This window comes from Perna viridis, chromosome 1 (genome assembly GCF_037379345.1).
Source record: "Perna viridis isolate PV_CMFRI_1.1 ecotype Kerala chromosome 1, ASM3737934v1, whole genome shotgun sequence".
NCBI classification, from domain to species: Eukaryota; Metazoa; Mollusca; class Bivalvia; order Mytilida; family Mytilidae; genus Perna; species Perna viridis.
The window spans coordinates 5,764,720-5,790,974 of NC_142445.1; the positions used below are offsets into that span (position 1 = coordinate 5,764,720).

Sequence of the window (26,255 nt, forward strand, 5' to 3'; positions counted from 1 at the left end):
TGTTGGTAGTTTTCCTTTTTCTGTTTTTTTCACTTTGTTTTTTTTTCCTGGGATAATGACCTTTAGATTGTGCTCTATCGTAGGTTACATTGATTTGTTCAATAGCTCTATCGTCATTAAATCTTGAACAAAAGTTGAAGTTCAAGTGGACAGGAGTGTTGTATAAATGTTTCATTAAATCCACAATATTATGACAAGAAGATAAAAAAAGAAAACTTTATTTTTTTCAAAGAAAGTGCCATTGGATCATCTGTTTACAATACAAATCTTGGCAATGTAAGAGAAATCTTGACTTTCATAGAATTCACAACGGTTGGAGTATCAGTTGGGAAAAAAGACAGACTTGGATCTTCTCCAGTAATGTGAGAATTGTTTTGCTTGACATTTGTATCTTCTGTTATCCTAACATCATTGTTGCAAACATAAACGGAGCAGAAACACAAATTGGCATATAACAATGTCTTACCTGACAACTCTAACGATGGTAGTCAATGTAATCAGTTATATTGACTCTCAGACACATTCATCCTATAAACTGGAGCTTCTTACCTCTTATTTATATGTTTGTTCCTTAATTTGTGTCAGTGTTTACATTTCACATGTCTCTGCTTGAATTTGAAACTATTCTTAAGTGAAGCCTAATTTGGCTTACAGCAAAAAGCATACAGGTATTCTTCAATGATTTACTTCCCTATATAGAATACATTATCATGTTTGTCATTGCCAGGATGAAGTACTGACGCCCTCCATCAAGATGTTCCTAAAGTTATAAAGTATAGAAAAGTAAAACATTGGTATTGTGTGCATGTTCAGTGGTCTTTTTTTTATCTGAAGAACAGGGCCTATGATTTTTAAGTCTGTTAGGTTTATGTTATTGTAATTGATGGATGATGGGTGGTCAGTTATATTAAAAAATACTACTCAATAATCAACTAAGACAAGCAATATTCTCTGTTATTCTCTGTAGATAATCATGGTATATAAATGCTTGTTGACATGATGGAAAAATGTCTAAAGAAATCTAATAATTTCCTGTGGAGGAACACAGACTTGTATATGGCTGAAGTGATAAATTAGAAACTGTTATTGACCAGTGTACTCAGACAGAATATTGATAAACAATGTTATAATGCTTTGTATATTGTTGTACTCAGTAGAGAGGGAATGGGCAGGGGAGTGGAATCAATATTTTTATGCACAAGTTGCTGTTAAATAGCACATTATTGAAATAAATGGTGCTGAAGTCATTCTCATAAGGGCTAGTCAGGGGTCATGTTAGTACTGTGTAGATAAAGGGAAGCATACTACAATGTATATGACATCAGATCGTTTTAGAACAGTTTATCGTATGATTTCATTATATGATCTTAAATCTGAAAAATTTGAAAAAAAAATCAGTTCTTCCATGCTTTCCTTAATGCTGTCACTGTCAGTTGATATTCAAACTACATGCCAGCTATTTATCTTGCATCATAATCAAAGCTGAATTATCTAATAAATTCCAGGATAAGTGTGTAAATGGTACCATAGGGTACCTCAAACACACATGAATTATTTCAGAAAGATTTTCTGCTTTAAGTTTCAGATTGATATAGGATTTTACACCAAAATAAGCGTATCTTGTGATTACTCCTTAGTAAGACCCTCTGACCAATGGTTCAAACTTCCTTTTAGGAAAGCAACTACCTCAATGATATCATTGTAACTGCTTGTCTCAAGTATGGGAGGTCATGGGTTGATTCGCAGGCTGAGTCCCACCCATGACTATAAATCAAGTCTCTGCTTTTCAGCCATGTCCAGGGCATATAGAAGATAGTGTGATACTAGTTGGCTCAGAGTAGATTGACATGCTTACCTGTGGGCTATTGCCTTGGTTTCTCTGACTAGTCCAAATAAAGTCTGTTCAGTTGCCCAAACGTTCTCATCATGAAATGCATGAAAAGTTAGCCATAGTTAATCAATAATAGACATAGAAAGCATCAGATTGAAATAGGATTTTATGCCATAAAATATTTCTCCCAAGACCTCTGACCAATGGTTCTATAGACAAGGAACCACCTCCATGGTTCAATTGTTTCTGCTTTCCTCAAGCATGGGAGGTCATGAGTCATGGGAATGGTCAATTTTAATGAAAAATGTAAATTATTCTCCCTTTCTTCACAAACCATTGTATAATAACAGATTTAACATGTAATCTATGGTAATGTAAGTCATAATGTCACAAATTTAATAACATTGAAGAATTTTGCATTTCTGTAAATGAACTGTGCATACCTAGAGGTGGTCTTGGCTGTATCCTTATATTGAGGTGTGTTATTGTGTATCATGTGTTCTTGTCTCAATAGAACTTAACTTTTCTAAAGCTTGGATATCTTTATTAGAATTGAAAGGATGGTTTTAATTACTGAGCTGTTATATAAAAAGACTGAATCTAAATTTTCTGTTGGCAAGTTAATTAATTTGATGTGAAATCATTATGGCACATTTTGCTATCTTATATGTGTTTTATGTAATTCACCATACCAAAGATTTGTTAGTTATTAATTGTGCAGTTAATACAAATTGAATAAACATTCTGTAGCAAGTGCAAAAACCTATTGGTATGAGAAGGATCTGACTATACTCATTCTGTATTTCTGTTAGGTTTTTACTGTGTTGATCTTTAATTAAACATCACTGCTTGGTTTTACTTGATAACTCAACTGTAAAATTGAAACGTAACTTATTCTACGAAAATGGATAATTATGATATTTTTTTTTTTCCATTCAAAGAAGGTTGTAAATGAATTGTGACAAGTTACAAAGCAAATATATTGTTTTTCAAGTCCTTTTTGAAGTAGAAAATGACTTTTTTAGTGATTTTTCCTTATTTAGAATTTCTTCTTTTCTGTTTTCAGATCTTCGTGTGTTTTTTATCGATTCTCCTTCATGTAGGAGTAGTGAAAATCATTTCTCCAATCTAGATGGTTAAATTTAGAATTATTTCTAAGTTTGTTACATATAAAATTGAAACTTCACTGTCCAGATTGTGGAAAAATAGTTTACGATAAATCTAGAAATTGTTATTTCCGTGACATATTTGCAGGAAATAATTCATGAAGTTTTAATCACTTCCTGGTGGTCATATGCATTCTGATGCAGTGAACTGGAACCACTGTCTACTTTCATCTGTAACTAGTCCATTTCTTTCTCTTCATATAACCTTGTCTGCTTTATCTCATTGTTTTGTCTCCAGCTATAGAATTTTTTTTTTAATTTGTGGCTACTTTGACTTGAAGGTTGGCTCTTGACATTTTAATATCATATTTTTTCTGTTTATGTCTATGTTTGTAAATATATGTGATTTTCAATTTTGAAATTCAAATGACTCCTTCCACCAAGAAAATAAAAATATGGCTGTTGAAGGTTACCTACCTAAATGACTCCTTCTGCCAAGAAAATAAAAATACGGCTGTTGAAGGTTACCTACCTAAATGACTCCTTCCGCCAAGAAAATAAAAATATGGCTGTTGAAGGTTACCTACCTAAATGACTCCTTCAACCAAGAAAATAAAAATATGGCTGTTGAAGGTTACCTGAAGGTTACCTACCTAAATGACTCCTTATGGGAATTATTTCTTATTTAAGTTTTGTAAATATAAGAAAAAAATGTTTGATGGCCGTAATTTTGTTTTTTAAATTTAAAGGAAAAGAAAGGTCTACCTCCTTAAAGCATCCATTAAAGAATAATGACCTTTACACTACCATGGTATAAGTTGTTTCCAGGTCATCAATTCAGGCCCTCTGTAAAGTTTTTCAGTATTGTACTTTTCGTAATGATTGACCTGGAATTTTCTATCTATGCCCTAAAAAGTATCTTTTTCCACTCCATTTACCTATTTTTACTGTCAATTGTCAAAAAACATAAAGAGCTTTTGATCAGTGAAAGTAAACATTTATTTAGGAAAATTTATTGACCAGAATGTCTTTTTAGTCAATTCTATATCATAAATTTCATTTTATTAGATTTCCAACAGGAAAGGAACAAATGGTTCTGCAACTGTTAAATGTCAAATTCTCAGGTGTATTGTATGTGCTGCAAGGTATAAAAGGCTGATATGAAGCTCAGTAAACACTTTTGTTTGAGAAAAAAATAGCATATAATTGATCGGAAAATTAGTTATAGAAATTAATATCAATATTCTTCTTTATTCATATAACATTATGCGTAAATGGATTTGAAGTGAGAAATCGTATTGATTCAATTATAGCTGCCAATGGAAGTTATTGGTCACAAAAAATGAATTCCAACCAAGACGTTCCAGGCAGTTATCGATTTTTCTTGGTAGCTTAGCACTTAGGTCACGTGATGCTAGCGGTTGGTCCTATTCACCAACTATTAATCATCTTAACATTACTTGCATGATGTTCTATTGACAGGGGATGAGGAATCGGATTTATTCAAAACAATTTAACTTGATAAAACCAGGATGGCTGTTCTGGAGAAATCTCATTTTCTTTCTCAGGCGCCCAAAGATGTTCATCAGACTATGTATGATGGAATTTAATTTGAAAAAAAAAAAATAACTCTTTGGACTGTTTTGAAAAATATTTAATAAATCTTCCTACTGGTCTAAAGGAGGCTTTATGTAATTTCAGATATGTTAATAACAAACTGCCAATTGCTGGTTTTGTGATGTAGCTAGTGATGATAGAATATGGGATATTTGTAACTGTAACTCTTCAGGAGATGAATTTCATTATCTTTTCCTTTGTCCATTTTTCAAGGATGAGCGATAAAGGTTCCTACTGAAATATTTTACTGCTTCTCCATTTGTTATAAAATTTCATGAATTGTTTAACTAAGGGTAACAAAACTACCAAACACTTATCTTATCCATTATCAAGTCCAAAATAAACCACCGGAGCAGCTGGTACTGCAATGAGAAACCGAGTACACCAAGGACTGATATCTAAAAAAGAATTTGGGAAGAGACCTTTTGAGACTTATTTTTTCATACCCCTGATTCAGAAGTCTGTTACGCAGATATTTATGGTGTTCAAGGAAATCAGAGTAGTTAGTACTTGCTCTAGTGCAGCAAATCTGTTGTGGAATATAAACACTATATGCAGAAAATGAAGGTATATTGCTGCACAGGTGAGGAAAAATTATGAAATTGGAATTATTGTTGTCTCTTTTATCATAAATCTCGGTGCTGAGATGACCACTGTTGTCAAATTCAAGATATAGGTCTAAAAAAGATACTGAACAAGCTGTTTCTGTAGTCTTCTTAACCTCAAGCTCTGGTGGATATATTGAAGGTTACCATTTGCAAAAAAGGGTTGTTGATGGACAATAAATCATCAATATATCTGTAAACTTAAAGGATTAAGCATGTTTTAATTTTTTTAAACTCTGATAACTATATTGTTATTTTTTAAGTCACAAAATTTCTGTAGTTAAATGATTATATTTCTATAGATATAAATAAGATGTTTTATTCATGTTTGCCTTCCATATATGACATGATTAGTGTAATGTTTAATTGTTCTTTACACAAACCTACAACCTTTATTTGTTATTTTGTGTTACTTTGTACTTTTGTACATACATGTATGTTCACATACCCTGGTTAAGGGTCTTGAGAAATAAAAACTCGAAACTTGGTTAAGAATACCATAGCTATCTATTGTCCTTTAATATGCTTTTAAGCTGATTCACTGGTAATGAGCTTTGAGTTTCAACATTTTGTACAAGTGTAAGCTTTTCACCAAAAGAATCTGTCAGATTATATATTCAGTAACCACACTATACGCTAATGAAGGATAAAGTTTGGCATAATTTATAGGAATTTTACCAATGCCCTTCTCACCATGAGGGTCTGATTTCAGTCTGACTGGTAATCAGGTTGTGAAGGTATGGAAGTTTAAAAATGTAGGACAACTTGGCCCAGAAACATGTCTCAAGTCTCCAGGACCTTAGACATCACAAAAATTTATGGCAAGTGACATCTTTCAACAAGGCAGTCTCTCTATCTTATAACTTTGTCCTCTTACAGGTTACACTTGCCTCATATCATTCAGGGTCATCACTGTTCAGTCCCCATGTTTTTACAATACAATTGTATTAGAGAACACTGGTTTGACTTCCTAAGACTAAATAAGGTGATATCATCAGCATTGTAAAAATTGGCTGCATATTAAAAGCAAAGTATTTTCTCATATTACAACTGTTTTGAGGAAGATACATGTTGTAACATTTTATCTTACTGTAATTGCCAGCTCTTCAGTATGTGGATTCAGAAGTGTTATTTTACATATACATACTTGGTGCTTTATAAGGAGGTTGTAATTAGGTCAAGTGTTCGGTGTCAGATGGTTTGACACTACCATCTGATCATACAAATATCTGCTGTGCTTGAAATAGAACAAATGAAGTAGTAAAATCTCAACAATGCACTCCATATAACCCTGTGGTTAATATTTTATCCATCAGAATATTTACTCTGCATTGTCAATAAGCTTTATAGTCATGCAAATTTGCCATTTATAATCAAAACTATTTCACAGGAAAATAGTTCTCCCAAAATTTAATCAATATACATCCCTACCTACACAATTTGTATCTTTAGGTTCTTAGGGCTTGTTATAACTTATTTGGACAAGATAATGTGTTTACTTTGAGACATTGTTATGTTCCAATTAGAAACAATTATTGTTGACCACTTTCGAATCAATATCACTAATCAGTTAATCAAACAGTAGTATGTGTTACTAGCATCCCATAAGGGAACTGGAGAATTGATCCTGTTTACCCAAAACCATCGATATTCATCTTCCGTTATACATTACATTTGGTTTTTCACTGGAAGAAATGTTTACAAATGATTTGAGAGAAAAGATTTTCTTAGAAATCAATAGCTTTGTTAGATGTGTATAATATTACTATAATTCTTCACTAAATTAAAGGCTCTCTATTTATCTATAATTCAGCTCTGTATCAAAGAATCTATATGAAGCTTGGTACAAATTTGAATTTATATTTGAAGATGAAACATTGACTTGATTTTTCATTGATTTCTTTGTAATGCTGTAGGTCCTTGATTAATTAGGAATGATCAGGCAGAAAATGCTGACATTGGTAAATTTTTGTTACAGACTATGTGAAGTCTGGATAGACGTAATCTTACTTCCTTTTTTATGCCCCGGCAACATTCAGTTGGGGGCACAATGTTTTACCCCCGTCCCTGTTTCCCGTTGAGGGTATTTAGTTGTTCCACTTAACTCCTCCTACAGTATTTAGGGTACTAAGTTTAGTTAGGGGCACAATGTTTTACCCCCGTCCCTGCATCCCGTTGAGGGTATTTAGTTGTTCCACTTAACTCTTCCTACAGTATTTAGGGTACTAAGTTTAGTTAGGGGCACAATGTTTTACCCCCGTCCCTGCATCCCGTTGAGGGTATTTAGTTGTTCCACTTAACTCCTCCTACAGTATTTAGGGTACTAAGTTTAGTTAGGGGCACAATGTTTTACCCCCGTCCCTGCATCCCGTTGAGGGTATTTAGTTGTTCCACTTAACTCCTCCTACAGTATTTAGGGTACTAAGTTTATACTTACCAGAATTATTATATGTGGATTAAAGATGTACAAATCAGGATTTTGATCTCTATCAATTTTTGACATTTTTATGGATAGTTGGACTTTGTCATTTTGTCACCATTTTGAACAAATAGGATACATATTCCAGATAATTCCTCCTGCAGTATTGAGGTTAGGAAGTTAATACTTTGCAGAATAATCATATATGGATTGAAGATGTGCATATAATCAGGGTTTTGATTTCTTTCAATATTTGACATTTTCATGGATAGATTGACTTAGACATTTTGTCTGATCATGAAATTGTTGCCATTCTAAAGAATTTAAGCTTGTAAATATAAATTGACTTTTATATATGTCAGAAAATACATGCAGGGTCATTGTCTCTCAGACACAACAATCTTCTTATAAATGGATTTTGACAACCAAACATTATGCAGTAGCTGTGTTAAAATGGTGTAAAGGGATATCCCTTTGTCTAGTAATAATTGTAAATGATTTTAATGGTTTGATTATGACAGACTTGTCAGTTCTTTTTTCACAAATGAAAAAAAACTGGAAACATTTTAAACAACAATTAATTGTAAAGGGTATCTATAGGTAATTTGGTCAGCTTTAAAATGTTATACCCATTGAAGAACTTAGTACCCACACAAGCAATTATGAATTTTCACTTCGATTTTTGTCTTCAGAAACCTTAGTCATGTCAAGAAAATCCAGCCTGCTGTCCAATTAAGTCCTTTTACCTCAATGGAATATTGGACCAGACATTAAATTCAGAGTACCATTGAATTACAAGAACATAAAGAGATAATATTTGAGACTACTACAATATATTGCAATTTACTTCTTTTCAGAATCTTTTCACAGTTGAAATAATAATAGACATACTTTGAAGGACACAAGATGAATCAGCAGAATTTTATAGAAAACGTTGGAAAGTCTAGAATTAAACAAAATAAGTAGATTGAAGCATTATTCAATACCGGATATCTTTGTCATTGACAAATTATTCTTCTCCCAGATCTTTTAAACACAAAAGATAAGGGTTTGTGTGTTTATATTAAATAGGTTAACATAATCCATGTGAGGGTGAGCTACCACTTGACATCTATGGTCAGTTGTTTGTTGTTGTTGGGAGCTGTTTCTTTTTAAATCTCTTACAACACTGAGTAGTTTGAATTTGGCCATAAGCTTCCTTAATGTTTTTTATTATACCCCCTCTTGCAGTGTGGGATATAAAGTGATAGGGATGTTCATCCTTCCTTTGGTTACAGACAGATGTTCACCCCACACAGAATCTTCATTACATATTCCCATTGTATATATACCTCCTTTTTATACAACCACAAAATATTTGCTGTCATATATTGGTATGCACTGTCATTGTCATCCATATTGCTTTTCTATTATGATCCTTATTTAATTCTGGTAAAAAGATGTAACAGCAGATTCAATGTTTTTTTTACCATTTTTGAGTTATTAGGGGTCAAAGGGGCCACAAATAAAAAATCAACTTTATCTATTTTTGGTCAGATTTCAAAAGATTTTTCTATTTGATTCCTAATGAAAATCACTGCCTGCAATATTTGATCAGATTTCTGGTATCTCTTATGGTTTGTGTTATAAGGAATTAAAAGGGCCACACCCTTTTTTATTTTTGGTATGATTTTGAATTTTTTTAATTGGATTCCTATGAAAGTCCTTGTCTGCATTATCAGTCTGATTTCACATCTATTATGGTTTTCATGTTATAAAGAATTAAAGGGACCACACCTCTAAAATTGATTTTTTTAATTTTTGGTCTGACTTTGAAAATTTTTGTTTTAGTTTCAAATTTGTTGCTATACAGTGTCCAAACCAGTTGTTGTGTCCATAATAAATTGTCAGTCCCTATGCTAATAAGTGTGTCAAAGACTAATGTTGTATCCACATGTGCCCCAACTGTTCAGGGTTTTGACCGCTGTTAAGATCATCGTATTGAAGGGACTCTATGCTCCTTTACACAAAATTGCAGGACCTATAGGAATGGGGAAAAAGGCCACAAGATTCTAGTGGAAATCAGAAGGATGTAATCCAGTGACAAAGACCAGGCATGGAAAACAGACAATTACAAAAAGAACTTGAACTAACTAAAATAATACATACAAAGTAACAAAAGGTAATTAGCAACTCGGACTCCACTAAAAACTGGGAGCATGGACCAGTTGCATCAGTAGGGTTCATGAGCTCCAATTTATGGAGCGTGGTTCACAGTACTTGGGACCTTTAGAAAAGACCTTACGCAGAGATTCGTTTTGGAGGATGCTTAAATCTCCCATATCAGCGTGACCTGAAGGACCATATTTGAGGTTCTGCAATGGCCTTTTATGAGTAAAAATTTTGGATACAATAGGTGAAATATAGGAATATGAAATAATTGGTATTGATTTGTCCTAGAAACATCGGGGAATTATGTTGGTTTTGTTTTTTTTTAAATTGAGGATGTTAGCCAAATTAATTGCATCTATACCTTTGTTGACAAAAGGTAGTGGAAGAAATGATTGTTTTTCTTCATCTTGACCTTTTTGCACAAAGTGGTTTAAAGAGTCTGTGGAAACCAATATCCAAAATGATGACGACAGGTCTGTATAATGATGAGGTAGGTTCAGAAACAGAAGTGTCAAGACTTGTTTTGTAAAGGGAGTGTAGTAAAGTGAGAGGTATAGAATAAAGTTAAGTTTGAATGTGATGAAGTCCAAGAGGCTTTTGTATGAAGGGAAGAAGACCATCTATGCAGGCATCATGTATCTTAGGGGACGTGTAGTGGCGATGGCCATGACTCCTTTTCTGTCTTGGATTTTTGTCAAATAAATTCATCATATTTATGCCAGTGTTCTAGGATTTATCAGAAATTGTGTTTTCCTCAGGAAAAATCCATATAAAATCATCTTTCCCACAGTCAATGACTGCTTTTCTAACAATACAAATCCTTACAGCATATGAAGTTTTCAACTTGCCATGGGAAAGTGTAACTAAGTACCTAGCTTTCCCTGACCCAAATTTCACTTGACCCCAGGTAACAGGAAATAGGAATCCTAGAATATTGTATGCTATTGATGTATTGGCTTGAAAGGTTTCCTATACTTTTGATGTTGTCATTGCACCTGTAAGGTATTGCAGTGCCTAGTCTGCAAATCTAGTACTCCTCTCTTTCCCTACGATAGTTTTTACTTAAGATGGGACTATGTGTTGGATTTTAAATTTTTTGGAGAATACAAAAACTGTTTGGTTTAGCATAGTTCTGACCTAAGTAAAAGTTCTCAGCATGATGAGATCTAGATGTGGTCAAATTTTTGTGTGTATATGTTCAGCCATGTTGTCCTTTTTCAAAGTTTTTCACTATTTTACATGTTATTTCCTTTAAAAAAATCATCTCCTTTGACACTATTGGACATCGATATGATTGTTCCTTAGGTTTTATTGTTAGGAAATTTTATCCAAGAAAAAATAGAGCTGCTTTTGAAAAAATAGAATGTTGCTTATTGAACAAGGTGAACAGGCTCTTTAGTTTTCTGTTTTTATAACACTAGCACCTTGTTGTTTGTATTAAAGCAGATATCATTATTATTTTTGTATGAATCTATCATATATTTTTCTGTTGGTTTAATTCAGTGTGATTTTTCTTTAATTTTTAATGTATATATATTAATACTATTTAATTCAGTACTTTGAATATTCAATTATTAATATCATGACGTTTATGCAATATCATATGAATAATAAACATCTGTTTTTGGTCATGTTACATGTAGAATATTATATTACTGAATGTTGCTCTCTGCATGCCCAGTCTCAAATATTTACTTGTGATAATATGCTATTTTATTTGTTTATTGCTGGGAATATTACTCATCCTGTGCCACAAAAGAACAGAGGAAGTTAATAATTCATGTGTTAAATCTAGCTTATAATTATTGATTGTCTGAATTCAAACTGTAATTTAACTTGAATAAAGTATGGACAACTTAGATTTCATGCTGTAATCCCTAGTGTGACTTTCTGGAAGTGATCAATTATTATACGCTGACAAGAACTGTCAGTGATTTCTTTTAACTGTAGACTGTTAACATGATTATAGAATCCCTGACTTCATTACTGGCCAAAATACAGTTTATGTTTTCAGTGAAGTTTCTTAACATATACTTATTTCAATTAGATGAAATAATTAATTTTTTTGCAATTTTGTTGCAGTTAAACTGTTGTTTATTTTCAAATGCTTCTATTGTTTAGTGGTATAACTTATCTCTGTTTATTTACTTAGTAATGACTCAGTAAAAGTTTATTGGATTAAACCTGATATAAAAGTGAAACAAAAAAAATTGTATGTGAAGAGGAATTAAAAAGGAATCAACATGTTTCTCTGGAAAAAATAAAAACATAGACATTTTCTGATATTCAGGAGAAATATATTTCTGTTCAAAACTCATATGAAATTACTATGAAATTTAAGTGTTGCATACTTGTGATATAATTAAGATGAAACACGAGGTTCCTGTATTGAAATTGTACAGCAACAAGGGAAAGAAAAAGTGTGAATACATCATAAATTTATAATTCTTGTAAAGAGACCGATATGTTACAAGTAAAGACAAATTAATTTTTGTTTACTAGAGTATGAAGATTACTTTGTCCACTTAAGTCTCACTATCCACTTCTAACTTTCCCATTACTTTACATGTTAAACAAGTAATTTTCAGTGTTTCACTGTGAATTCCCAGGGCAAATGACACCTTACAGTTGCATACCATTGTGAAGCTTGGAAAATAAGGCTTTCAAAATCATTATGCTAATGGAATTATGATCTTAGAAATTCTTCACTAAATTTACTTGAATAAATAATACTGAAAATCCACATTTTTACCTTTTCTGCTAACTGACAGCATGAAGGCAAATTACTCACACATGTACACACTATCATACACTTTATAAGTAAATTACACTTTAAGATTTTAAAGTACACATTCTCAGCTTTATTTTGACTACTTTTGATCAGAATACAAACAAATAATGCACTTACAATGCATGGTCATGGTCTAACTACATCTAACAGTGGATTGATACCCTGTCTAAACCTACTTAAGGTTGTCTATTTATTTACCCCTTGCAATAAAAATTATATAGGATTCACTCTGTCCGTCTGTCAGTTTGTTTGGTTGTTCTTCTGATTACATGTCTTGTAAGTCAGTTTCACCTACACCGCTTGATAGATTTTGATGAAACTTATTGTTAGATCTCAGGAGGAGGAGGTAATCCAACTGATCTGTTTCACAAATTGACAACTTCCTAATCCACCTGCTGATTCTTAATCCACCTGCTGATGAAACTTTATTATATTATATGTAGGTGTTGTTGAAGGATCAAGGGACGATTCAACATCCAGTGCTGATGAATGATTTTGATGAAATTTTATATGAATGTTTTAATAATCTGTAGCTTCATGTGTGCTGTTTTTAATTAAGTTAGAACATTGATATAAGGATTTTTAATATTCTCAGATTTTGTACATGTTTTTTTATAATTTTGTCCTAAAGAAATACTACTTAAAGACTATTTGTCAATTCTGTTCCTTCTCTTAAATCCAGAATGTATTTATAAGAATGTTTTCCTGGTCTTACATTCTTGTCAATTATCAGCTATTCTAAAAGACATCATTCTTATAGCAATGTTTACATTGGCAGTTCGATCAGAACAACTTCTGGATACAGCCGTTTAATATCGCACAGTCATTGATTTTCTTTGCTGCCGTTTAAGAACTCTGTTTTAATGTTACAACATCAGGAGCTGTTTTATGGTAAAAAGTAAGTCTCTATCTGTTCTATATTCATAGGAGATTTGTTGTAAGGATATTTTGACAAGGATACTGTAATTTGTGAGCTTAGGTAAATGCTCCTTTGATTCTGATAATTGATGGAGGATAAACAGTTGATAAAAAAAAGTCTTTTTTAAAATCAATGATTTTATTTTCTTAACACAGTTTTATTTTATTCTTTTACAGATCAACCTGGTCCTGAATTGCTCTAAACACCAGGACTTTCATCTGGAAAGCTAGTACCTAGTGAAGGCTGTATTTAGTGTCATATTTCAATGTAACAGTAAGGTGAGTACAGTATAACTGTTAACTGTGGACCCTCAGTAACATTATCAATGATGTTGTGGAGAGTATATTTTATTGTCCATCCTTCCATCTGTCTGTTTGCATCACTACATTATTACATGGACTAGTTGGTTGTGTATTGGAGACATAATGTCAAGACTTCCATCCTTCCTTCCTTTCCTTTTTCCTTCCATCTGACTGCTCAAATTCCATCTCTGTTGTTAAGGCTACTTTATATTTAATTTATTTTTAATTAGGTATGTTGCATAGTGATGGGCCATACATTGTAAGTAATTTTGGTTGCTGTCAAGGGGAGGGGTCATCTTTAGTTTTAGCATCTGTGCATGTATTTCTCAATGCATTAATCTGTCAGGTATGCCTAAGTTTACATTTTGATATTACTTTGTACATGTCAGTGATATGAACTCTAAGCATTTTTGCCATTTGGTCCAGTTCTGAATGCAGTCCAGTGTACCAGTATTTAGCTGAAATAATTTTGTTGTTTTGTTTTCAGTGTAAACTACTTCATCTACCAAAAATCCTCAAGTTAGCGTAGTTCTTTTTTCATCAAGATATTCAAATTCAATGTGCCTGATCATACTGCCGTTATCTTGCCGAAAGGTCAAAAACATCTTGGGCATAATGATTCATAATAACCTGGATTGCTATTTGCTCTGTAAATTATTTCACATTTAAAATCAAAACTCCTAAATCTGGAAGGGTATGTAAGCTGTATTATATAAACCATCAGACATTGTTTTTCTTCCTATGGTACAGATGTTGAGTATTATATGGCCTTTATAAGGTATATCATGTCATAACACTTCAAAGACCACAGGCCTTGATGGAACAATGTAAGATAGATAGTTACATACTTCAACCATCTGATTAATATAATGATTCTTGTATTCTTGTTCTATTGATTTTATAGCTTTTAGCAAGCTTTACTCTGTTATAGAACATAATCAGTCAAAGTGCAAATGCAGCCATCTCAAATTGTTGCTTTTAAAGTCTCTGCATAATTTATACAAAATCAGGTTTTTATTCCATGAATCCATAAAATTTAGTTGATCTAATTATTTCTACATTTAACATCAACACAGGAATGGTTATTGAGTTTAATATTTAGAAATTAAATAATTATAATTGTACACTTGTTAATTTGCAATAATTATCTCCCTTGATAATTCAGTAGATAGTATGACCTAATCTCATTTTGTAATAGACAGTTTATGGCTTCTTCTATTCAGTGTGGGATATTTAGGCAGCAAAGAAGCATTTCTATTTGTGTGTATTTCTGGCCTTCTAATTTTCATTACCAAAATTTCAACAACTTCATGGGAACCATTTGAAATTTAGTTAGCATCATCAAATGGATGGGTTGTAAAGTGTGTAAGCCATTAGTCTCTCATTAACTTCCTGTTTTTGGTAAAATGTTTGTTGCTTTTTAGGGTTTCATTAATTTTGATGCAAAAATCTCAGTAACCCTTTTTGGTAATGATTTGGAATTTGATTTTTCATCGTGAACCTTCTAGGATTTGGTCTGAAGTTCAGTTGAAGTTGAAATACTCAGTAGTGCTCCTGCTTCCTAATGAAGTCTTTTAATTTAAGGGATTGATCAACCATGTCCATATTCTATGGACAAAAAAAACTTGTTAATTACATAATCTGTGAATTATTATTAGTTGTATAGTTTATCTTAAAAGAGAGCATATGCCACCTTATTGCTGCCTGTCTTTTGCAATTTTTAAAACAATACAATACTTTTTGATGTCACTGACCCTTAAAATCACACATCGTTTTTATCAGACCCTCAAAAGTAGCTCTAATGCAATTTTAAGCTTGTTTAGCTTTACCATAGTACTAAAAAAAGTAAGAAACTGTGTTTTCTGCTTTGTTTGGGACCAAAAAGGAGTCTTGAGGCAGGGATGAAAGGTGGGGATGTGTTTTGCACACTACTATAAACATATTAATTTTCATGTTTGCTAATTTTCATGGATTCTGTCAAGTGAACTTATTTGTGGGTATCAATTTTCAGGGTTTCATATAATTATTAGCCTTATATAGTGTTGAAAATCAATTTCGTGTATACTATTTTTCGTCGTTTTCTGTCCACCACAAAATTAGCGAAAATTAGTACCTTTACAGTATTAAGTAAATTTTAGCCTGAATTTTGTTGAATGTTACTTTCAGGGCCCACACAACCTCAACTGCTTTCTAAAGTGCAAAATTTGTCAAAAGTTCTCATTTTTAAACTTTAAGAAACAATTTTTTATCCTATAAGCAATCATTTTTCACTTTTTAAAGGAACAATTGCTTGAACTCTTTTGCAAAAGTGGCAATTTTTTTGGGGTCCTCATTTGGTGATAGATTTTAAAAACAAGTAGATATTTAAGTAGAAGTTTTCTAAAAATCTGTCGGGTGATTCATGCATGTCCAAAACCCACCAAAATCAGTTTTATTTCTTGTTTAGGAACAGTTACTGACCACATAACCAGTCTTTGTTTTTCATTTGGTTGTTGCACTTTTGAGATAAATATTATATAGATTGTACATCAAAATGACGCTTTGCAAGAGTTATCGTTCTTGATTTAGCTTCATTTGGTTGATTTTAGTTGGCGATGAATGTATGATTTTCTAAAAAGTGCAGATCTGAATGCAGAAAAGATTGTTGTTATGTGAAATTATAGCATTATAGACTGAAAAAAGCATCATTTGTTTGGTGGGTTTTTTTCTACTTTACCATTGATGGTGTCTGAATTTTATGTGGACTGGTACTTTAGTTGTCTTATATTAACCTGATTATATAGTTCTCACTTTTGTTCGTAAATGACTTATTTTCAATACTGCTTCTGTATACATTTATAAGAGAACTCAATAACATAAAAAGAGAAGAAAAAAGCATAAAAAGTAGTCCATTATTTCTGCTTTCTGATTTTTACAATTGTTTGTTAAAAACAAGATAATTGCATAATATTGCATCCTTTTATCAGAAACCATGGAGTTAATGTGTTTTAGCACATAATAAAGAATTTGTGATTTATACCATATATAACAGATAATAATACTTATATTGCCAGCAATTCTGGAGGACCTATAGCTATATAAATATATGTAGTGAGTACAGACACTTATCCTGGAACAAGTATTTGTCTTTAATTGAATTCTTCACATTACAGACAAACTCTCTGGTTGTCCCTCACAACTATTACTAGTAACAAGGCTGATGATACAAGTTGTTTGTTTTATTTCATTATTGAGCCATGCCCTAGAGTGGAGATGGATATTACTACTACAAATATAGTTGCCATTAAATTTGCCCCTGATGAACACAGAACAATCATGTTCATTTAAGTGTGAATTGCATTTTACATCAATTCCCTCATGGTAAATTTGTTTAATTCTTTATATGGAAATGAATGTTTTAAGTCATTGTATTGCAGAATAGAAGATGAATGTACTTGAAATAGCAAGTACAAGTTTGATTAACTTGTATGAGCTAAATGAGACTTTCACATGCTGCAGAGCATTTATACAACTGTTATTATAGTTTTAAGACAAAGTATAACAAGGTGGAGTAAAAAAGTTGGTCAAAACTTTTCTGGATTAGAAGGTTTTTCTAAACAACATGAGCTGAGTTTTTATATTGATCTTATTTTTTCTTTTAAAAATTAGTCCAATTTTCTTGCCATATTTTTGCCTGAATATAGCTGAAATATTGCTGCTTGGGAGTTAAACCCCAACAATCAATCAGTCTTGCCATAGTATGGCCTAAAAATAACAATCTATCAATCATTCTTAACAATTGAATTTTTTTAAATTAAAAATCTTGTTTCAGTATGATCATAAAGTGGTCTTTGATCAATAGGTCCAAATCATATTTTGGAAAATTTTTTAAATAGGTATTTCTGGCTTTTAAGTAGAATTTTACAGACCCTCTAGCATTTTCAAACTTAGTAATACTGGTTTAATACAGATAGGAAATGTTTACAACAAATGAAAACCCAGATACATGATGATATTTGTCCTTTACCACTACACGAAAGGGGACACACAAATGCCTGTGTCTATTCATCCGGTCACACTTGTGGGACGTAATTCCTCAGAAACTGCTGGACAGATTTTGTTCAAATTTTGTAGGATTGTTAGTCACCATTTGTAGTTAATCGTATTGTGCCACCATTTTTATTTGACAAATTTTACAGGATTTATGGGACTTTTGTTGCAGCGGGGGACATATGGCCATGTGTTGCTTCTTATCAAAGTTTACCAAGTTAGATGGTCAAAAACTGTGAAAAGTAGTAGAAAAAAATCCTAGAGAAAAATAGCTTCTAACATAAGGCTTTTGTTATGCAGTTATGTATGTAGATTTACAATTTCACTGAAATGCAGTGGCAAATTGGCCTATATCTTTGTTTGTCCATCTGTCACTATCAGCAGTCATTTGGAAACATTTTCTTGTTTCCTAAAGCTCTTCAAATTTGAAATTTGCAGAATATAATCATTAGAGAAGTGTGTTTGCCTAATGGAGATTATCTCCTAAACAAAATAATTTGAAAAAAGGAAAATATTGACATGTTTGGATTTTGATAGATTACATGGCTAGTTTGACATGGCATAGTCAGTATTTCTCTCCCTCTATCTATGCTGTAGTAGGTTCATCTATCATTCATGTTTTTATAGTGTAGATAAAGCTGTAACAGGCCCATGCTTTTAGAATGAGTTAATAATCCAGAGAAAAACAGCTCTGCATAGTTAATAATATCTGATGCAGATCAACAAGATAGATCAGTTGTACTGTATGATTGTATTAACAGATTCCTATGTAGTCTCTTGGCTGTGTGAGTGTTGAATGGTAATTCATCTAAATGCACAATTAATGCTACATAATTCATAATTCATATTGATACCCTAGACATTTATGTTGCTTGCTTTAAGGATTAGCTAACTACACTTGCACCTTTGTCTATGGTCATTTTACTGAGAATTTGGTCTGTGATATCATTTAAATTCCAAGTTTTAAACTACATTTTAAGATGTAGTTGTAGTTCTTTATCTTATTTTTTATTGCCAGTAATTTGAAATGAATTGAAGGAATTTCGTGCTTTGAGTAGAATATGGACAACATATCAACATTTCTTATTACTACCGTCTTTATCCTTTAACTTTTTTGTCAATCTTAAATCTTCCGTTTATTTTGTAAGATCAGGCTACTTGTCAATAGGTCTTATTTTATGGTGATTACATGATTTCTTTAAACTGCCAACATCAACCTTCCCTCTCATATATTACCAATGATTTAAATTCTGTAATTTGTGGAAGCAGCTATTTAGATATAGACCAATTATTCATCAAACAAGTCTGAATAGCAAGAATAGGTATGGTGTATATGTCAAAGAGACAACAAAGCCACTGGGATGAAAATAATGTCAGCCTGAGGCCATCCGTTGGTCTTTGATGAACAATGAGGAAGTACTCATACCATAGAGCAGGCTGCAGCTGACCCTAAAACATGATTTTACACAGGTACAGCAAAAGAATTGACCCTATATACTCAAGTAATATAAAAGAAAACTAAGGTGAAAATGATACAAGACATACAGAGGCCAGAAATTCTGACTTGGGACAGGTGTGAAAAATGCTGCAGGGTTAAAGTACTGTGGTGTGATCACTACCCTCCCCCTTTAAAATCTAGCCACTGTGGAAAAAATATTACACAATTATAAGTCAGTTCAAAAAGGTCTGTCCCTTGTTACAACAGAAATAAAGAAACTGAATATAAATATATAATGTACAATCTAAGGGCTACTAGGCAGTTAATTGACATGCTAGCTCCATATCGGTTTAAACCTACAAAAAGTTAAGTCTCCATTGTATGTAAAATCAATTCCAATTCTTTGCATGCAGAGTTAAGAATCATGGTACATCATAAGTCATACAAAAAAGACACAGCCCATGTCATGCCAAAAACTGCTTTTAAATTCAGTTTTTTAATTTCTATGTAAAGTCCCTATGAGCGAATCAATGTTAATACCAAAAAATGTTATCCTTAACAATTTGTCAACAATATCATAACTATATCCCTTAAGAATGAGCCTATTCAATGGTTTAGATAACTTATTGGGTGAGTGTCTAGCTTTCTGTGCTTTGTGTAGAATATTACATAAAACAAAAAGTGAGAGATACTCGCATGTATTAATCCTTTACAAATACATCTGTATTTGAGAGTGAGTTCCTTGTATCGGTTGAAAAATTTGGTAAATGTTTTTACAAATTTGTAATATTGAAAACCTTGATATAGTAATTTCTCAGTTATATGAAGGTTCCTTTTCGTTAAAATCTGAAACATTGTTATAAATATGAGCAAATCAGACCAGTTGTGATACATAAACACCATATGACAAAGATAAAGGGACATCACCACCTTAGAACAGATAGTTGACAATAGGGAATGAAAAAGCATCCCTTTTATCATAAATTTCAGTATGAAGTTTACCATTATGAATGTGAATACTAAGATAAAGAAATGAACATTCTTTATTATCATATTTGCTTTATTCAAAGACATTTCTGTAGGAAATATATCTTTATCACTGGTATATATTGAAGTCATAGTTGTTGATAGTCAAAACATTGTCCAAAACACTGTCCAAATAGCTTAATGTGTTATTAATTTTTTCTGCTAAATGTTGTTTGGATTGGTCTTTATTTATTCTAGCCATAAATTGTGATTCTTAACAGTACAGAAAGAGGTCCTCAATAAGTAGTGTACAAATGGTCACCATGGAAATTCCAATAACTTGATGTTTGACGATTTTGCCATAGCATACAAAAATATATTTAACACCATTAACAGAAATTCAAATGCTGTAAGCTTTTCAAAAGAAGTCCAATTAACGTTTTTATGTTTTTTGTTACTAAAAAATGATCTAAAAGAATTCAAACAAATATATTCACATTCCTATTTATTAAATGACCATTTGATGAGATATGTGAATTTTTGTTTTATTAGATTATGTGGAGGTGTAGTGTATAAAGTTGAAAAATCAAAACTTTGAACACATTCAAAAGATCCCACATTGGCATTTAATTTATCAAGCACTTTAAGCTAGTTTTAACTCTCCAAAAATAGTTAATTCCACTATTTTCGTAAGCTTTTTTACAAAATAAGATTTTTTTATGGTATTGAGTGCACTAGTAAGTCTAGTTGTATAAGAAAGGAACCAAAATTTATTAGGTGATTTGTGAAGTTTGGGAAGCTAGTACATAGTATGAACTTCCATGCTACTAGGCTCAGCTTGTAAAGAGGTAGAACAAGTTTGTGTTTGTTCAAAATTTCACTTTCTGAAAATTTAGTCGGTTGGAACATTGATGAATTTGTAATTTCTGAATGTTGAATTGCAGTATAAGATTTACAACAAATAACGATAATGTTATTTGCAGCTTTATCAGCAGGAACTAGAAAAAATATCCTTGATGAGTTCTTTCAATTTGTGTTTTATTTGGGAAATAAGGTTTTGATGTTGTTTATTAGGAGTATATTGTTCCTCAAAATGTTTTATCTGGATGTCAACTATTTTCATAATTGTTTTTAAGAAAGAATCCAATGCTTTCTTACGTTTTATCCATTCTATACAATTCAGTGGATTGAGTCCATGGTAAAATTTGTGCAACATTTTTGCCAGCAATATTACTTGTAGTTTCTGAAATCTGTGTACCCAATTCTGAACTACTGCTCACAAAACACTGGCACTTGCATCTATATTTCAGTCCTTTGGACATGGCTGTTTGTATTTAGCTTGTGAGTATCTTAATCAATCATAATGGTGAAATGTTTGACTGTTTTATTCACCCATATGCAAATTCCTGTTGCAGTACTAACTTTTAAACTGCTAAAATATTCCTTAATCTTTTCTTAATGCTTTTACACTTCTTTTTTATCCCACCCCTGCTACCATTTTCTTGTTGGTTTTATTTCTTTTGCTTATAGCTTTTATATAAGATTACTACCTTTTCCACGATTAAGTAAGTGTATAAGTAGACTCTTTTGTTTTTACTGACATTCTAATGTATTTCAGTAAAATAGAAAATAATCAGGATGAAATCCAGATTCAACTAAGCCTTACTGTAATTTTGGAAGTCAGAGTTTGAGTTCTTTACTTGTTCTTTACAGAAATATTGATTTCTTTCTAAATATTTTGGTAAAAATGATTCCATTGCATGTTATTATTGTAGTAGATATCAAGTACATGTAAAGATCATCAATAACTTCAGATTATTGGAAGCAGTGTCCAATTAGCCCATACCAGGCATTTAATTATGCAATATTGATTTGCCAGGAAACACTTCAGATCATTTCACTTCCAGTGAAATAATTAGAAGAACAGGTTGTATTGGGTATAATGTTCCAACATATCCCTTTGTACTGCCTTTAATCACTAATGATGTATTGAATTTCTTGGACTATTGAAGTAGAAAATTAAACCATCTGATGACAGTCTCTGTTTATGTTAGACCTGACTTCCTCTTACCTGCTCTGTAGAATACTAGCTGGTCTTTGGATATTGCCAGTTAAAACTGATTTCCCACCAATCTTTATTCATTGCATGCTGTAGATCAAACAAATATCTAGTTCAACATAAAATGACAAAACTAATTAGTAATTTGTACAATTTTATTCTATTTGCTTGAAAAACTAAATGCAAATAAAAATTATGTTTCAATTGAAAACAGAGTGCTGGATTAGTTATAAGAAACAATTAACAATTTTTATGAATATGACCTAAGCAATACATGTAGATCACAGTTGTTCATGTTATCTAGCTTTTACTACAAATTTTGCCAAAAATATTGGAAAGATAGAATGTATATTGTATAACTTTTTGTAAATTAAATCTTGAAAAGTTACATTAATGTAAGTATCTTAGTTTTATAAATTATAGTTTGATGTTTCAAGGATGTTTATGGTATAGTAGTTTACTATTAAAATCCTAGTTTCAAGTGTGATGGTTTATTTTATATTTGTTTTCCTTTATTTAGAATCTTAGTATGTAATTCTAATATTTTTTAGTTTGCGATGGTTCTTACTGATTGGGAGTATATTACCTATCTGATTACCTGAATCAAACTTGGTCTTACTCGTTGGTAGTATATTATCTCTCTGATTACCTGAATCAAACTTGGTCCTACTCGTTGGTAGTATATTATCTCTGTGATTACCTGAATCAAACCTGTCCACTGTAATGAAGGAAACCATATGTTGAATGGGAGGAGTGTGCAGAAGGCCACCTTTACTTTACCTTTATAGGGGAGTATAGAATGAATGACACAGCATTCTTTAGGTTTGTCGTTGATTAATCTTTTCCTGGAATTCTTAATGAAATATTGATGAGATTTTTTTTTATCTGAACTAAGTTCAATGAAATAAAAAATGACTATGACTTACAGGTTTATTGAGTATAATCTTTCTTGTGATATTCATGTCAAAGAAAGCAGAACTACTTTGATTGTATAAATACAAAACAGCAATAGTTAACTTGGTTTAAATTTAATATTTTATTTCTGAGGAACTATTCTTGTAATACTGTCAACAAAATTTCCTTAACAGATGAAAGCTATTTACAATATGAAGTAAGAATCAGGCAGAAGTAGATTACCTGTATTTTTGTCCCCTTTTGGCAAATGCCGAAGGGCACTTAGGTTTGCACTCCGTCTGTCCGTCAATCTGTCAGTCAGTCTGTCAGGCCGTCAGTCACACTCGGTTTTCCTGACTTTTTTTTTTGTAATGCCTCATCCAATTGATTTCATATTTGGTATATAGTCTTATCATGACAAGTTACAAGTTAAGTGCGAATGATTTTATGGTTGAACAGTTTTTGCAGAAGTTATGGCCCTTGGACATAGAAAATTTCATGAAATTTTATTTTTTCCAGACTTTTTTTTTTAATGCCTCATCCAATTGATTTCATATTTTGTATATAGTATATAGTCTTATCATGACAAGTTACAAGTTAAGTTCGAATGACATTATGGTTGAACGATTTTTACAGAAGTTGTGTCCCTTGGACATAGAAAATTTCATAAAATTTTGTTTTCCAGACTTTTCTTTGTAATGCCTCATCCAATTGATTTCATATTTGTTAGCTAGTCTTATCATGACAAGTTACAAATTAAATTTAAATATTATTGCGGCAAAATGGTTTATATGGAACTTATGGCCCTTTGACATAGAAAATTACATAAAATTTTATGTTTCATCATTTTGATGCAAATTGCTGCTGTCATTCTAGAGTTATTTGCCCTTTAATTCATAATAACAAAGTTTTTTTCAACTTTCCAGGTGATTGAAAGAGAATGTCTTTATGCAGCTTTCTGTAATGCAAAAATGTTATTATCTACTGTAAAATGAAGCTCAGGTTTGATTTTGATGGAATTTGCTTTTGCTGTTCAAGAGTTATTTTCTCTTGATTGTTAAAAAATAACACCATCCATTGTTAGTTCACATATATAAAAATAGTTTCATAAAGGCAATGAGTTCAAAGCAGAAAGGGGACACTGTATTGCATGAGCAGTACTGTCAGAATGCTTGTTTTCAGATGTGTCTGACTATAGAATGTAGTACAGATAAGAATAATAGAAAAGTGATTAATGGCCTCATTTAAAAGGTAAAAGGGAACTTAATACAAATAATTTATAAATATAGCGTAATAAAATATAGAAAATGAGGCCCAAATTTTGGGCATTATGGCCTTCTAAAGGGGCAAAAAGTACTGCATATGGAGAGACAGACCACTGTCAACCCAGACTTCAGAGACCTGTATTACAGATACAATACAGTTAAATGTCCTATGTACGTCTCATAAATGTTAATTTAAACATTAATAGTATAAATGTATGAAGTGATCATTCCATATATTTACAGATTATGTGTAGTTGAGCTTTATCTACAAAAAATACAGGGATTTATGGTCCAAGGTTTTCCCTATAACCAGTTGAAAATTATATCTTTAAAGAACAGTCTTTGCAAACTGACATTTCTGGAGTAAGGGGTGTTTTTTTTAATATGTCGGGGGATACTTTAATTTAGAAACCAAAAAAGGGATTAATCACCATCTGCATGATCTTTAAACACATTTGTACTTTGATTATTCAATTAACTTAAAATGCAACGATAAAATTTTTTCCTCTATTTCTTGATATGCATTTCATTATGTTTTAACTATGTTGAGGACAATTTTCACTTCCATGTGAGTGCTTGCTATATACAGCTGATGGGTTGATTTTGATTGCTGAAAACTTTGCATGATGAAGCATGAAAATGATTTTGACTGTATAGACACTCTTTCAGTAGTGAGAGAAACAGATTCATACTCTGAGCCATTGACTATCATAGTTTTACTATCTTAAATTTCAGTCTGTTGCCTTTTTTATGCTATTTTTTGTTTTTAATAAATGATCGTAGTAGTTATACTTCACTTCAAAAGGTTGACACAGATAGTTTATAACTAATTTTCCCTAAGGCTCACAAAACAAAAATCATTTTTGGCTGCATTAGAATGCAGAGTTTGGCATACGTTCCATTAGTATCTGTTTGTGAAATATCTTAATGGACAAAACTTGTATCTGATGTTTTACCATTAAAAAGAAGAGATTTATTGCTGTGAAATATGATCTGCTGTGGCATTTTCAGAGATTTCAAAACTTAATTCATTTTCCCCAAAAATTTTAATTAGAAATTTATTGACAAAATGCTATCAGTTTCAAAACTATTGATAATGGATTGTTGAAACCAGTAAAGATTTTCTCACTGGTTGTTCATTTCCCAGAAAGAGAAACCAAAAAAAAAATTAAATTGATTTTCTTTTGAATGATTTTCCACACAATCTCTTCCATTAAGGTTTGTCATTATGCCCTTATAGCCATTAATAGAAAGAGCTTCTTTGTCTGTTGCCAGATATTATTGACATGCTTCAGCTAAAATTTAAATAGAAAATATCAATAAATAGATGATTTCTTTTGAAATTGAATTCTGTTATGATGTCACTTCTTTGTTATACAAGCTTGCATCCCGAGGATATGTACAAACTTTAATAAAGTCAAGTTAACTAAAGGCTCTGCCTTGATTAATCAGTTGTTTTTGTCTGACAATTGTATCTGCCTTTATTGGGATTCGTGAGTCCTGTAGAATGAATGTAATGCGATATTGATCGATACAGCAAGGCTTTTCTCGTTCCGATAAAGTTCCAGCTTAGATTGACATCCAATTCTTCACTAATTCAGATGACGGCGGAGTAATTCCCTCAGCATCAAATAGTAAAGTTAATTCTATCATTTCTACACAATTGCAATCCAGGAAAAGTCGTGAGGATTAAGTTGAATTGGTCAGGGATGAGGTTATAAGACATTCGCTGGATTTAATAAGAAAATTGATTGTTTATAGTGACGAAATAAGTTTCTAATACTTGGGAGTTGGCATTAATTTGATTTGGGTGAGTATTAGATTATAAAAACTCATTTTTCAAATACAGAAGTTTTCAATCCT

General features: G+C 31.8%; 1 protein-coding gene across 3 annotated transcripts in view; it reads left to right on the forward strand.

The window, feature by feature from the left end:
* LOC148626990 (receptor-type tyrosine-protein phosphatase delta-like) overlaps nucleotides 1-26,255 on the forward strand; it is a 176,808-nt gene that overhangs the window by 31,277 nt on the left and 119,276 nt on the right. For 2 of the 3 annotated variants that reach the window (XM_088564908.1, XM_088565004.1), the window contains one exon: nucleotides 13,616-13,717. The gene's annotated coding sequence lies outside the window, so the exon portion shown is untranslated. Of the gene's footprint in view, nucleotides 1-13,615; nucleotides 13,718-25,990; nucleotides 26,203-26,255 lie in introns of those variants that run through there. The other variant, XM_088564919.1, reaches the window with a different exon arrangement.